The 12,220-nt window shown below is 48.9% G+C and overlaps 2 non-coding genes across 2 annotated transcripts; one reads left to right on the forward strand and one right to left on the reverse strand.

Annotated features, from left to right (window-relative positions):
- Window positions 1–6,132: 6,132 nt before the first annotated feature.
- Window positions 6,133–6,205, reverse strand: TRNAF-GAA (transfer RNA phenylalanine (anticodon GAA)). Its single transcript has one exon. It is a non-coding gene; the product is annotated as a tRNA-Phe (tRNA).
- A 529-nt stretch (window positions 6,206–6,734) lies between these two features.
- TRNAY-GUA (transfer RNA tyrosine (anticodon GUA)) lies at window positions 6,735–6,821 on the forward strand. Its single transcript is given in 2 exon segments — window positions 6,735–6,771; window positions 6,786–6,821. It is a non-coding gene; the product is annotated as a tRNA-Tyr (tRNA).
- Window positions 6,822–12,220: the final 5,399 nt, after the last annotated feature.

Below are 12,220 nucleotides of genomic sequence, written 5' to 3' on the forward strand. Positions count from 1 at the left end.
TCCATGGACCTGGAGATCCGCACCATGATTGAGAGATGCCATGAGTGTCTCAACAGTGACAAGCGCCTGAAAATCGGACAGGCGCCCATGATTCCCACATAAACCCCGGAAGCGGTGTGGTCAAAAGTGGGTCTAGACTTCATAGGACCTTTGGAGACGATGGCGCCCGAGCATCGGTACGGCATAGTACTAGTGGACTATTTATCGAAATGGTCGAGGCCGAGTTTGTTCCTAACATCACGACCGAAACCGTAATAGAGGTCCTGACGGCCATTTTTCAGAGCGAAGGGCTCCCCAACGAGTTAGTAACAGACAACGGAGTACAACTTATATCCAGAGACATGGAACTGTTTCTGAGGAAGCACAACATACACCAGAAGAAAGCAGCACTCTACCATCCCCAAGCAAATGGGCTCGTCGAGAGGGACAATAGGTTAATTAAGGGAGCCATCCAATTAGCAACCGCTTCAGGATTGGATCCCCTCAAAACAACAAAAGAGGCCATCGCAGCTCACAGACTGACCCCCAACGGGATCACCCAAATTTCTCCTTTTCGCATGCTGAGAGGGAGGAGAGCAGCATCCACGCTAGTACCGCCATGGTTGGCCAAAGTAAGAGAAGACGAAGAAGTAAACATGTCGGAAGTGGTGTGGAGAATAGAGAACAACAAGGCATGCATGAAAAGGTGGAGCGACAGAAGAAGAAGGACCAAACAAGAGTCAGAAGTAAAAGAAGGAGATTGGATCAAAATACGGTTACCGACCAAGGATCAGATCACGGGCTCACGGTTCAGCGGACCTGTGAAGGTGATTCACCGAGGAGCCAACGATGTCCGCACCGAAGATGGGCACACATGGAACATGGAAAGAGTAGCCACGTTTGAAAAGAGGCAAGAGAGAGAAAAGACTTATGAAAGGTCTGAAGCTGAAGGAGTAATGGACAATGAGAGGGGGGAAGAACGAGAGCCGGAGACAGACAGAAGAGAAGTTGAAGGAAATGAGATTCAAGTGGATGCCCCAACTCTCGAGCGAGAAAATGACCAGCAGGACGTGTGCAGTGAGAGAGGCGATCGTCCGCGAAGGGAACACAGAAGACCGGTGAGATACAATGACTATGTATTGCAATGAACTGCCTTTGCATTATCAGGGGGAGGTGTGTAGAGATATCGCAAGACCTGCTGGTCTCGCGAGATCTCATGCGCGGCCGGAAGTGCGGGCCCCGCGCGCTCAGCGAGGCATTCGAGCGGGAGAAAGCCACGGAGCAGGACGCGCTCCGGGGCGCTCCTCCCAAGAAGAGGCCTCCAAGCCGCAAGAGAGACTCTCAGCATGTACACGAGTTGTGTCGCAGCTCCAGGGCCTGTTGCCGATCATTGACTCATATCATATATGTTGCAGATTTACTTGAGTGGCACAGAAGAATAAAAGCACACAACTTACAACCACACCGCCTCCTATCATTTATTGTGAGAATTATACAACAAATTGCTCTAATAACTTACAGGTAATCTTCATTACTCTTAGTGGTACCCTTCCTCGTCACAGCATTTACTTCATGAGGCCCCTGCCTCCGATACAGGACTTTCTTCTATTTCTTTTCTTTTGTCTAACTTCTCCCCTTGACCCTCAGCTTCCTGTTTAACGTATTCAAGCCGCAGCATGGGAACCCCCGTAGGGAGGGAGAGGCGGGTCGTCAGTACTGTGACGAGGAAGAGTAGGATTAGGAGTAATGAAGATTGCTGGTAAGTAATCAGAGCATTACCTCCACGTCCACTCTTCCTCGACCCAGTACTTACTTCATGAGGCATACCATAGGAGCAACAGGGAGAGGTCCCAATGAGACACAGAGACAGAAGTGCAGCAACAAAAAAAACACCTTTATTGACTCCAATAATCACATCCCAACAGACAAAACACCAACCCTGAAGGAACCATCCCTAGAGTGAGAGACGTTCAACTGATAGTGGTTGACAAAGGTGCTCTGATCCGCCCAGGTTTCAGCCAAACCCCTGTAGAGAAACGCCCAAATCTTCTGTAGAGATAACAGCATCTGGCCAGGAAGCAGCCTAACCCCCTGGTAGATCGACCCTGAACGTGGTCAGGTACAGGCAGGCCAGAAACCAAATAGGACATGGAGACAACAGTACGGATCCACCGGCTAATGAAAACCACAGAGGCCTTACGCCCCGCTCCACGGGGCCACAAGTAACCAAGAGACTATCAGACTGCCGGAAAGGGGCAGTCCGAGCCAAATATTCCAGAACTGCCCGCCGCACCTTAATGGCATGCCAAGCCACCTCGTTCGGCGCCTGGGGTTTCTGAAAAACCGCAGGGAGAACCAGATCCTGAGAAGTGTGAAACTGAGACACAACTTTAGGCAGAAACTTGGGATCACACCGCAAAACCACAGAGTCCGGCAGAACTCTCAAGAAAGAGGGTTGACACAACAGAGCCCCAACCTCCCCAAGCCTATGGGCAGACGTGATGGCAATCAGGAAAGCAGTCTTCAGAGTAAGGTGCTTGATATCAATTTCCGACAGGCGCTCAAAGGGATGCCCCTGAAGGAACTTTAAGTCTGGAGGACGATCCCTGGGGGAAGGCCCTTATAGGTACAAGGATGGGAAGCAGAGACACCCCGAAGAAACTTCCCCACCAACACCTCCCCATCCAGGTGGCCATCAGAGTCCCCCAAGAGGATTTTAATGGAGGCCCATTGGGAGCAAAGTGTGGAGATCGCTATGCCCTTGTCAAAACCCTCCTGGAGGAACTGGAGAATAGCGGGTAGAGGGTAAGTGATGCAAGTACTCTCCCACCCTCGACACAGTCTGGGCCAAACTTTGCCAGTGTAGGCCAGGTAGCTTGTAGGTTCAACCCCTGCAGTTGCACGTTGCTCTGGCTCTCAGCAGCTGCGGGACAGGACGATCGTCTGTGGCGGGACAGTAGCCTTTTCTCAGCTCACGATGAAGAAAAGAGGACAGTTCCAGTGCAGCACATCACAGGGCACAAGGGGGCAGGCAGGCAAGGCTAATACAATAACCGTCACCACATCCGGGCAATGCAGGTACTGCAAATGCTCACGGCATGACACACTCTTTTAAATCGCGACCCAGAGGAGCTAGGACAACATTTGGCGGGAGAGGGCCCAGGACCACAAGCTAGCGATTCCCCAAGTCTCGAGTTTCAACTCGGAACAGCAGTGCTCCTATGCGATACCCCAGGTTCAAGCTTGTCAGTTTGCTGGATGGCCCAGGAACACTTCTGATGAGGCTCTTTTTGAGGGTAATCAGGAGGTGCTGAGAGTAGTTGTTCCCCCTACTCCAAAGGGTCGAAGCGCACTTGCAGGCCTTCTGTGGTGGATACAAGAGCAGGGGTCTGACGGAACAACAGCAGGCTCAGGGTGCCAAACCTTCCAGCACTTCTCTGGTGGTTCCAAAGGTCTCCTTTGGCAATTCAGGATACTTGGTCCTTATGTAGTTTGGAGAGAACTTCAGTTGATAGACCTGGAATGGATACAGAGCCCCCTCTCTCATCCGAAATTCGTTTCATGCTCAAATCTAGGATAGCCAACAAAAGATATGCTCTCTTGCATGAACGTCAGGCATGAACCAATCGCGGTCCACATTGGTTCCAGTCATTCAGGCATACCAGACATACTGGCACCAGTAGTGTAGATTGGGACCAGAGAGTCCCAATCCTCTTCCTGGGCATTAGCACACGTGACATGCAGGAGCCCGCGAAAGTTGTGGTTTTCACGGGTGGCTGCATGCCCAAAGCCCTTGTCTGATCGAGCTGGGGGAAGACAAAGGGACAAAATGGACAAAGGACAGAACAAAAGACTTTGTGCCACAGCCATTTCGGCAGTGGCCACAGTCTTGAGCCAAACGCAGTAAACGCAGTATGGTTAACTAAAAAGAATTATAAATACTATAAAAGTAAACTGCTGCCACCAGTTTGTCCTAGGCACACCTGTACAGTCACCAGAAAATCCTTAGAGTGTGTCTAGGGCCATAAAACAAAAGGACCCCTATGTGCGGTACTGTAAGGTACTTGGCACATAGATCAAAAGTTATCAAGAAATGACAACATAATCAAAGACTAAGGGAAATATAGTTTGTCAGTACTGACAGTATGAAGGACGTGTCAGTATCCCCATAACAGATGAACAAAAGCCCAGAGGAGTGCAGCTGAAGGCTGCGCTCCACAGAAAAAAGTCCGGTTAGGTTAGCCAAACAAAAGCAAAAAGTTTGGAGCGGTCCATAAACAGAGGGAAAATTGCACCTAAGGAAAATCTTCCCTAGCGGTGCTTTATTTGGCAAGAGTTAACTTAGTACGATTCTGCTCTGCACTGGCATCCTGGATATGCCGGTGAAGACATTCTTGGCCTCCTCATCCAGGCACCCGGGCAAATGGCACTAAGGTTGGCAGCTTGAACACTCCTTTCATGGGGGCAAAGCTCCCAGCTGAAACCAGTGACCGACCACTTCCCTTGCTGAAATCTCGTAACTCCCTCCATTCCTATCCTTTCCCTCTTTCCCCTTTTCTTTATTTGACCCTCCTCATTTCAATGTACATACTTACCTGTTAGCTGGCAGCTTAGCCCCATGGCAGACGCTGTCTCTTGTTGCAGTTCCCAAACCCCCCCACAACCCTCCTCAATCATTGGATTGCCCTGTGGCCATTACTAAGGACTTGTACCCCTGGGTGCCATGCTCTAACTCCTGGTTGCAGTGGACCCTTGTGGTCTCAACCTGCACTTTTTTTATGTATACACCTCACAACTCCGCCTCGGGGCTCTGAAAAAACGAACAAAGTAGTGCTCAGTACGACAGTAAAATAGAGAGAAAATTGATACAGAAACAATATAGTTATGAGAGAGAGGGAGGGTAGTTTTCGGTTGCACCCGTGCTCGATCACTGTCTGGGGACTGGATAGGACCGGGATGTATAAAACCTTGCCTGGGGGAACGAAACGCCCCTCTGATCTTCTGCCACTGCCTAGATCCTGCCTCTGATCCGCAGACCGCCTCCGACGTTCAGCCCTGCGACTCTCTACCAGATATACAGACAAAGCCCGGCACCGTGGTGGGTCCATCTCCGCTCCATCCTTTTTTGCACCCCTTGTCTCCCTATCCAGTCCTGTGTGATTGGTGCGGTACCCGGCTTAGCCGCATCAACACACACTTGCCCTCCGCAAGATAAATTAGAAAATTGGAACACTTATACTGCTTCATGGGGCATAGCTGCACCCCCCACCCCCCGATCTTGAAACATTTGACGCCCCCGCCCTTACCCCCTTCCCGAACCACCATCACCTTAGCCGGACAAAAACAATAGACACGAGTGGTGTGTGTTGAAAGAAAACACCTGCTGCGTGCTTTATTTGGCAAGAGTTAATTTACGGGTGCTCCGTGTACAGTGCATCACAGTGACAGGATTCTACTCTGCACTGGTGTTTTGTATATGCTGGTGAAGATATTCTTGGCCAACATAATTATAGGGAAGGTTACACAGAAGAATGGCACGTGCCAGTGATTATGACTTCTGCAAAACCTTAAATCCATCACTTTTTGTTTTGGTGGGAAACTGGACATCATTAACAAGGACTGTGTGTCGCTCACAGGTAATTGGATGTCACTGCTTATGATGTCATGTTGTGTGATGGCATTCTGTAGAATATAATTTCCCAGGACATCATCTGGGTCAAAAGTTGCACCAAATGGTTCACCCACCTACCCTACCCCACCCGCGCAAATTCAAAAGTTGTCACCACTTCACCTATTCCTTCAACCGCAGCCCTTTAAAAAAAAAAACACCTATGCAACTGGAAATCTTTGCAAAAGCATTAAACTAAATAATGCCCAGTACTGTGAGTTGTGAATTATGGCCATATGTGCCCTGAGTTACATTGAAATATTATGACCCCTATAAGTCTCTTTTCCATTTCATGGCACAGACAGAACATGTTGAAATGAGCAACAAGTTTTAACATGGAAATTACATTTGGGGAGATATAGTAGAAAAATAAGAATTAGCGATTTATTTCCACTGCATCGTCTGCCATTCAATGATAACTTTAAGTGTGAAAAGATTCTGATTATCAAATGGAGCAGCATGAAAAACCTTTAAAAAATATCCCCTGCCTATACCCGGGATCGAACCAGGGACCTTCAGATCTTCAGTCCAACGCTCTCCCAACTGAGCTATTTCGGCTGATTGATTGTGCTCTTCGGTCGTCTTGCAAAGAAACAGACATCTGCAATCCTAGACCTCATTTCCTTCCTTTTTTGTTGTTGTAATATTGCCCCAGTTATAGCATCGGATTTTCCATTTCTTTGTTTATTCTGTAACCAGCAAGTACAATGGAACAAAACGGGTGGGATGTCAGGAAGGAGATCAATAGAGCTGCTCGCCAAATCATTTCGAAAGAAAAATCGCATTTTCGGCTCCAGGTGCAACTATCACGTGCACGGAGCCTCTCTCCATCGTGCTGTTTCTTGTAGATGTGTGATGGGCCCTTGGCTGTGTTCTAAGTTGATCTTTAAGTACTTTCGAACCAAACCCGCACGGTACTCTTGGTGTCAAAAAATCACGCGGTATACAGCCTGATAATGAATTTAAGGCATTGAAGTGCAACTATAGGGAGCAGGATCAATATTGAAATCACACGTATAAACAATGATATCTTTCACGTTGTGTGCTGGTCATTCAGCATGCCATTTGCAAGCGCTCGTACATGTATCCTTCGATAGCTCAGTTGGTAGAGCGGAGGACTGTAGTGAGGTAATCAGATATCCTTAGGTCGCTGGTTCAAATCCGGCTCGAAGGACATTTTGCTAATAAAACACTTCTGCCACGTAATATCAATGGAAACCGCACACTTGTACTGCGCTGTATTTGGTCACATTGAACGACCAGTTCTCAACATTTTTATGACTTTTGGAAACCAGATTGTGATCGTTTGTGCTGGTTGAAAGGTGAGTTGTCTTCCTTTTTAGCAGGACAAGGTTGCCTGTGCTCGGATTCTGTGTCAAGACTGGAGGCCCGAATTATGCTTACTCTTCTCTTTTCTCGAGCAGCATTAAAGCAAAGAATATTAAAAAGAAACCATCACAAAAACGACATTTCCCATTAAAACAGCTGTTTGTAGTCCGTTTATGATAGGTCGAATGTTGTTTCCATGTGACTATTGTATCCAATCCTCTCTAACTGCGTCCATAAACCTGGCTTCCTTTCTCTTCCCTTCCTCTTTCTTTGCTGCTTGGGCAGCAGTTAAGTCAAACTTTATTTACAATTGTGTAGAGATATGCGAGACCTACCGGTCTCGCGAGATCTCGTGCGCGGCCGGAAGTGCGGGCCCCGCACGCTCAGCGAGGCATTCGAGCGGGAGAAAGCCACGGAGCAGGACGTGCTCCCGGGCGCTCCTCCCAAGAAGAGGCCTCCAAGCCGCAAGAGAGACTCTCAGCATGTACACGAGTTGCATCGCAGCTCCAGGGCCTGTTGCCCATCATTGACTCATATCATATATGTTGCAGATTTACTTGAGTGGCACAGAAGAATAAAAGCACACAACTTGTAACCACACCGCCTCCTATCATTTATTGTGAGAATTACACAACATAATTGGCGACGAGGATCATCACTAAAACCCGCATGGAGCCATGCAAGGAGCGACACCACCACCGCCCTTCCTGCAAACTCCAGGTAGGCTTGCCATTCCGTGGACACAATGGCAACCCTTATTCACAACGTATGTAGAGGCCATGGGCGGTGCGGGCTACTCGGCGGCGAGACACAGAGCGATGTTACTAAATGCCCTGGGCGTTGAAGGACAGAGGGTGTTTGGGAGTCTCACCCCGGAGCCGGTAGCTGGTGATAATGATGATGAATTCAAGGAGGCTGTGCGAAGGATTGTTAAAAGGTTCGCCAGCAAGGAGAATACCGTCCTGCACAGGATTCGGTTCTACAGCCGCAAACAGGAGGCGTCCGAACCCGTTGATGATTATGTCACCAAACTGCGCGAACTGGCGGTGCTCTGCAGTTTTGGTAACAACGCTGAGACTCTCATCTGCGACATGCTGGTGGTCCACACCAACAGCAGAAAAGTACAAGATAAGTTCATTTTAGAGAAGGAATTGCAGCTGGAAAAAGCTATTGAAATAGCGAGAGCAGTTGAGGAGATGGTAGGCAGAAGGAAAGAATTTGCAAGCGGCCACGGCCCTACCGAAGTTCAATCAGTGGCAATCCGCCCAAAGAAGGAGAGGCCGGTCCTCGATGCGAGAGAAGGAAAATGGGGGAAGAAAGAACCGTTGAAATGCCACAGGTGCACCAGCACGAAGCATCTAGACTTCGATAGAGAGTGCCCAGCAAGAGACAAGGAGTGCTCAGTATGCAAAAAGATTGGTCACTTCTCAATCATGTCTCGGTGGCGCAACAAGAAGATCACGAGTGTTAACGCTGAACACAACACAGAGAGGGATTCGTCCTCGGAAGATGAAGGGAGACCGACAGTCATCATGGTGAACAGCTCACGGGCCAGAAGGGAAAAGCCCCACTGTGCAATCAAAATAAATGGACTGGAAACAAGGGTCATGGCTGATTCGGGTTCTGATCTCACCATAATACCCCTACGCACGTACAAAGAGATGATGGGTACAGAGACGGCCCAAGTACTCAGCACACGGCACAAGCCTACAGTTTTGGGTGGTGCGTCTGTAGACTTGTTGGGCTACATCAAAGGGAAAGTAGAGTTCAAAGGAAGAGAGACCACCACCAAAGTTTACTTTAGTCAAGAAGGCCCAGCGGTATTAGGGTGGGACGACCAGGCGAAACTGAAAATCAAGCTGGACCCCAGCACAGAGGATCAGGTACTGTCAGTCAGTTGGAGGAGCGCACCAGTAGTGAAAAGTGATTACCCCAAACTATTTTTGGAAGAATCTGGTCACATCAAGGGCTTCGTCCACAAAATATTACTCAAAACCAACGCAGTTCCGGTCAAGCACAGATTAAGGCCAGTACAGACAACGGCAAGAGACACACTCAGAAGCCAACTGGACAGAATGAAGAAAGATGGCGTCATCGAAGAAATTGAAGCTTCTGAGTGGCTGAGCCCAGTGGTACTCATAAAGAAACAGAACTCACAAGAGCTAAGAGTATGCATTGACCTCCGCAGCCTAAACCTGGAAGTTATTGCAGACAGCTACCCGCTGCCGAGCATAAATGAGTTAATCCTCATGATGAAGGAAGCCAAAGTATTCTCGAAACTGGACATGAGGAACGCCTACCATCAAATTCAACTGCACAAGGAGTCCAAGCCACTCACCGCTTTCATCACCCTGTTTGGCACGTACCAGTTCACCAAAATGCCATTTGGTTTATCATCTGCAGCCTCAGCGTTTCAACGCATGATGGATGCTCTACTGCGGAACGTCAGGAACGTGGCTTATTTCCAGGATGACATCCTTATCTACGCAAAGGACGAACAGATGCACGACATCACATTGAGAACCGTCCTCACCAAACTGCAAGAAGCGGGTGTGAGATTAAGGTACAAAAAATGTGTGTTCAAAGCAAAAGAAGTTGTGTATTTGTGGTACAAAATATCAGAGAAAGGTATAAGTCCCAAGCAAAACTTACTGCAGGCCTTAATTAAAGCTCCAGAACCCACCAACAAAGACGAAGTGAGGTCATTCCTCGGGATGGTGGAGTACTATGCAAAATTCATCCCCAAATTCTCGGAAACCTCAGCACCGCTCCGAGAGCTCCTCAAAAAAGGGTCGGAGTACACGTGGCAGGAAGATCAGAAGAAAGCGGTGGAAAGCATAAAACAACACATAGTTGAAGCGCCATGCTTGCAACCGTTCAACCCAGAGTGGAGTACAGTCATGACTACAGACGCCAGTGCATATGGACTAGGGGCGGTCCTCACTCAGAAGAAGGGCGACACGGAACATGTGGTAGCGTTTGCCTCGAAAGCCCTATCGTCAGCTGAACAAAACTACTCCACCATAGAGAAGGAGATGTTAGCGTGTACATGGGCTGTGGAACATTTCAGGACATATGTGTGGGGCACGAAGTTCAAGTTGGTTACCGACCATAAGCCCCTCATCCACATGCTCAGCTCAGGTGGCACCAAAGTGTCAACACCCCGATTAGCACGCATAGCAGCAAAACTGCAGGAATACACCTTCGAGGTGCAACACATCTCCGGATGGAAGAATTTGCAGGCAGACTGCATGTCAAGATTGCCAGAGGGCAAGGACAATGCCACCACTTTCTTACAAGAAGAATGCATTGTAGCATCCATTACAGATCTCAAGGCGCCCGACTACCTGGAACTCAGCGAAAAACACTGGATGGAAGAAGACGGAAAGGATCCTACCATGGTGAGAATCAGAGAATGGATCAAAAACAGATGGCCAGACGAAAGGGCAGTGCCAGAAGGTATGAGACCTTATTGGAAAGTGGCAGATGAGATCTCAGAAGCCGACGGCATAATTATGAAAACCGACCAGATAATCCCACCCGCAGGCATGAGAAAAATCATTCTGTGCAGGGCCCCTGCGGGCCATCTGGGGAACACCATGACATGTTGCAGAGTGAGAGAAGCCTACTGGTGGCCGTCCATGGACCTGGAGATCCGCACCATGATTGAGAGATGCCATGAGTGCCTCAACAGTGACAAGCGCCTGAAAATCGGACAGGCGCCCATGATTCCCACATAAACCCCGGAAGCGGTGTGGTCAAAAGTGGGTCTAGACTTCATAGGACCTTTGGAGACGATGGCGCCCGAGCATCGGTACGGCATAGTACTAGTGGACTATTTATCGAAATGGTCGAGGCCGAGTTTGTTCCTAACATCACGACCGAAACCGTAATAGAGGTCCTGACGGCCATTTTTCAGAGCGAAGGGCTCCCCAACGAGTTAGTAACAGACAACGGAGTACAACTTATATCCAGAGACATGGAACTGTTTCTGAGGAAGCACAACATACACCAGAAGAAAGCAGCACTCTACCATCCCCAAGCAAATGGGCTCGTCGAGAGGGACAATAGGTTAATTAAGGGAGCCATCCAATTAGCAACCGCTTCAGGATTGGATCCCCTCAAAACAACAAAAGAGGCCATCGCAGCTCACAGACTGACCCCCAACGGGATCACCCAAATTTCTCCTTTTCGCATGCTGAGAGGGAGGAGAGCAGCATCCACGCTAGTACCGCCATGGTTGGCCAAAGTAAGAGAAGACGAAGAAGTAAACATGTCGGAAGTGGTGTGGAGAATAGAGAACAACAAGGCATGCATGAAAAGGTGGAGCGACAGAAGAAGAAGGACCAAACAAGAGTCAGAAGTAAAAGAAGGAGATTGGATCAAAATACGGTTACCGACCAAGCATCAGATCACGGGCTCACGGTTCAGCGGACCTGTGAAGGTGATTCACCGAGGAGCCAACGATGTCCGCACCGAAGATGGGCACACATGGAACATGGAAAGAGTAGCCACGTTTGAAAAGAGGCAAGAGAGAGAAAAGACTTATGAAAGGTCTGAAGCTGAAGGAGTAATGGACAATGAGAGGGGGGAAGAACGAGAGCCGGAGACAGACAGAAGAGAAGTTGAAGGAAATGAGATTCAAGTGGATGCCCCAACTCTCGAGCGAGAAAATGACCAGCAGGACGTGTGCAGTGAGAGAGGCGATCGTCCGCGAAGGGAACACAGAAGACCGGTGAGATACAATGACTATGTATTGCAATGAACTGCCTTTGCATTATCAGGGGGAGGTGTGTAGAGATATCGCAAGACCTGCTGGTCTCGCGAGATCTCATGCGCGGCCGGAAGTGCGGGCCCCGCGCGCTCAGCGAGGCATTCGAGCGGGAGAAAGCCACGGAGCAGGACGCGCTCCGGGGCGCTCCTCCCAAGAAGAGGCCTCCAAGCCGCAAGAGAGACTCTCAGCATGTACACGAGTTGTGTCGCAGCTCCAGGGCCTGTTGCCGATCATTGACTCATATCATATATGTTGCAGATTTACTTGAGTGGCACAGAAGAATAAAAGCACACAACTTACAACCACACCGCCTCCTATCATTTATTGTGAGAATTATACAACAAATTGCTCTAATAACTTACAGGTAATCTTCATTACTCTTAGTCGTACCCTTCCTCGTCACAGCATTTACTTCATGAGGCCCCTGCCTCCGATACAGGACTTTCTTCTATTTCTTTTCTTTTGTCTAA

This window comes from Ambystoma mexicanum, assembly GCF_040938575.1.
Source record: "Ambystoma mexicanum isolate Mex_15411 chromosome 12 unlocalized genomic scaffold, UKY_AmexF1_1 Mex_chr12_unloc.2, whole genome shotgun sequence".
In the NCBI taxonomy this organism is placed as follows: Eukaryota; Metazoa; Chordata; class Amphibia; order Caudata; family Ambystomatidae; genus Ambystoma; species Ambystoma mexicanum.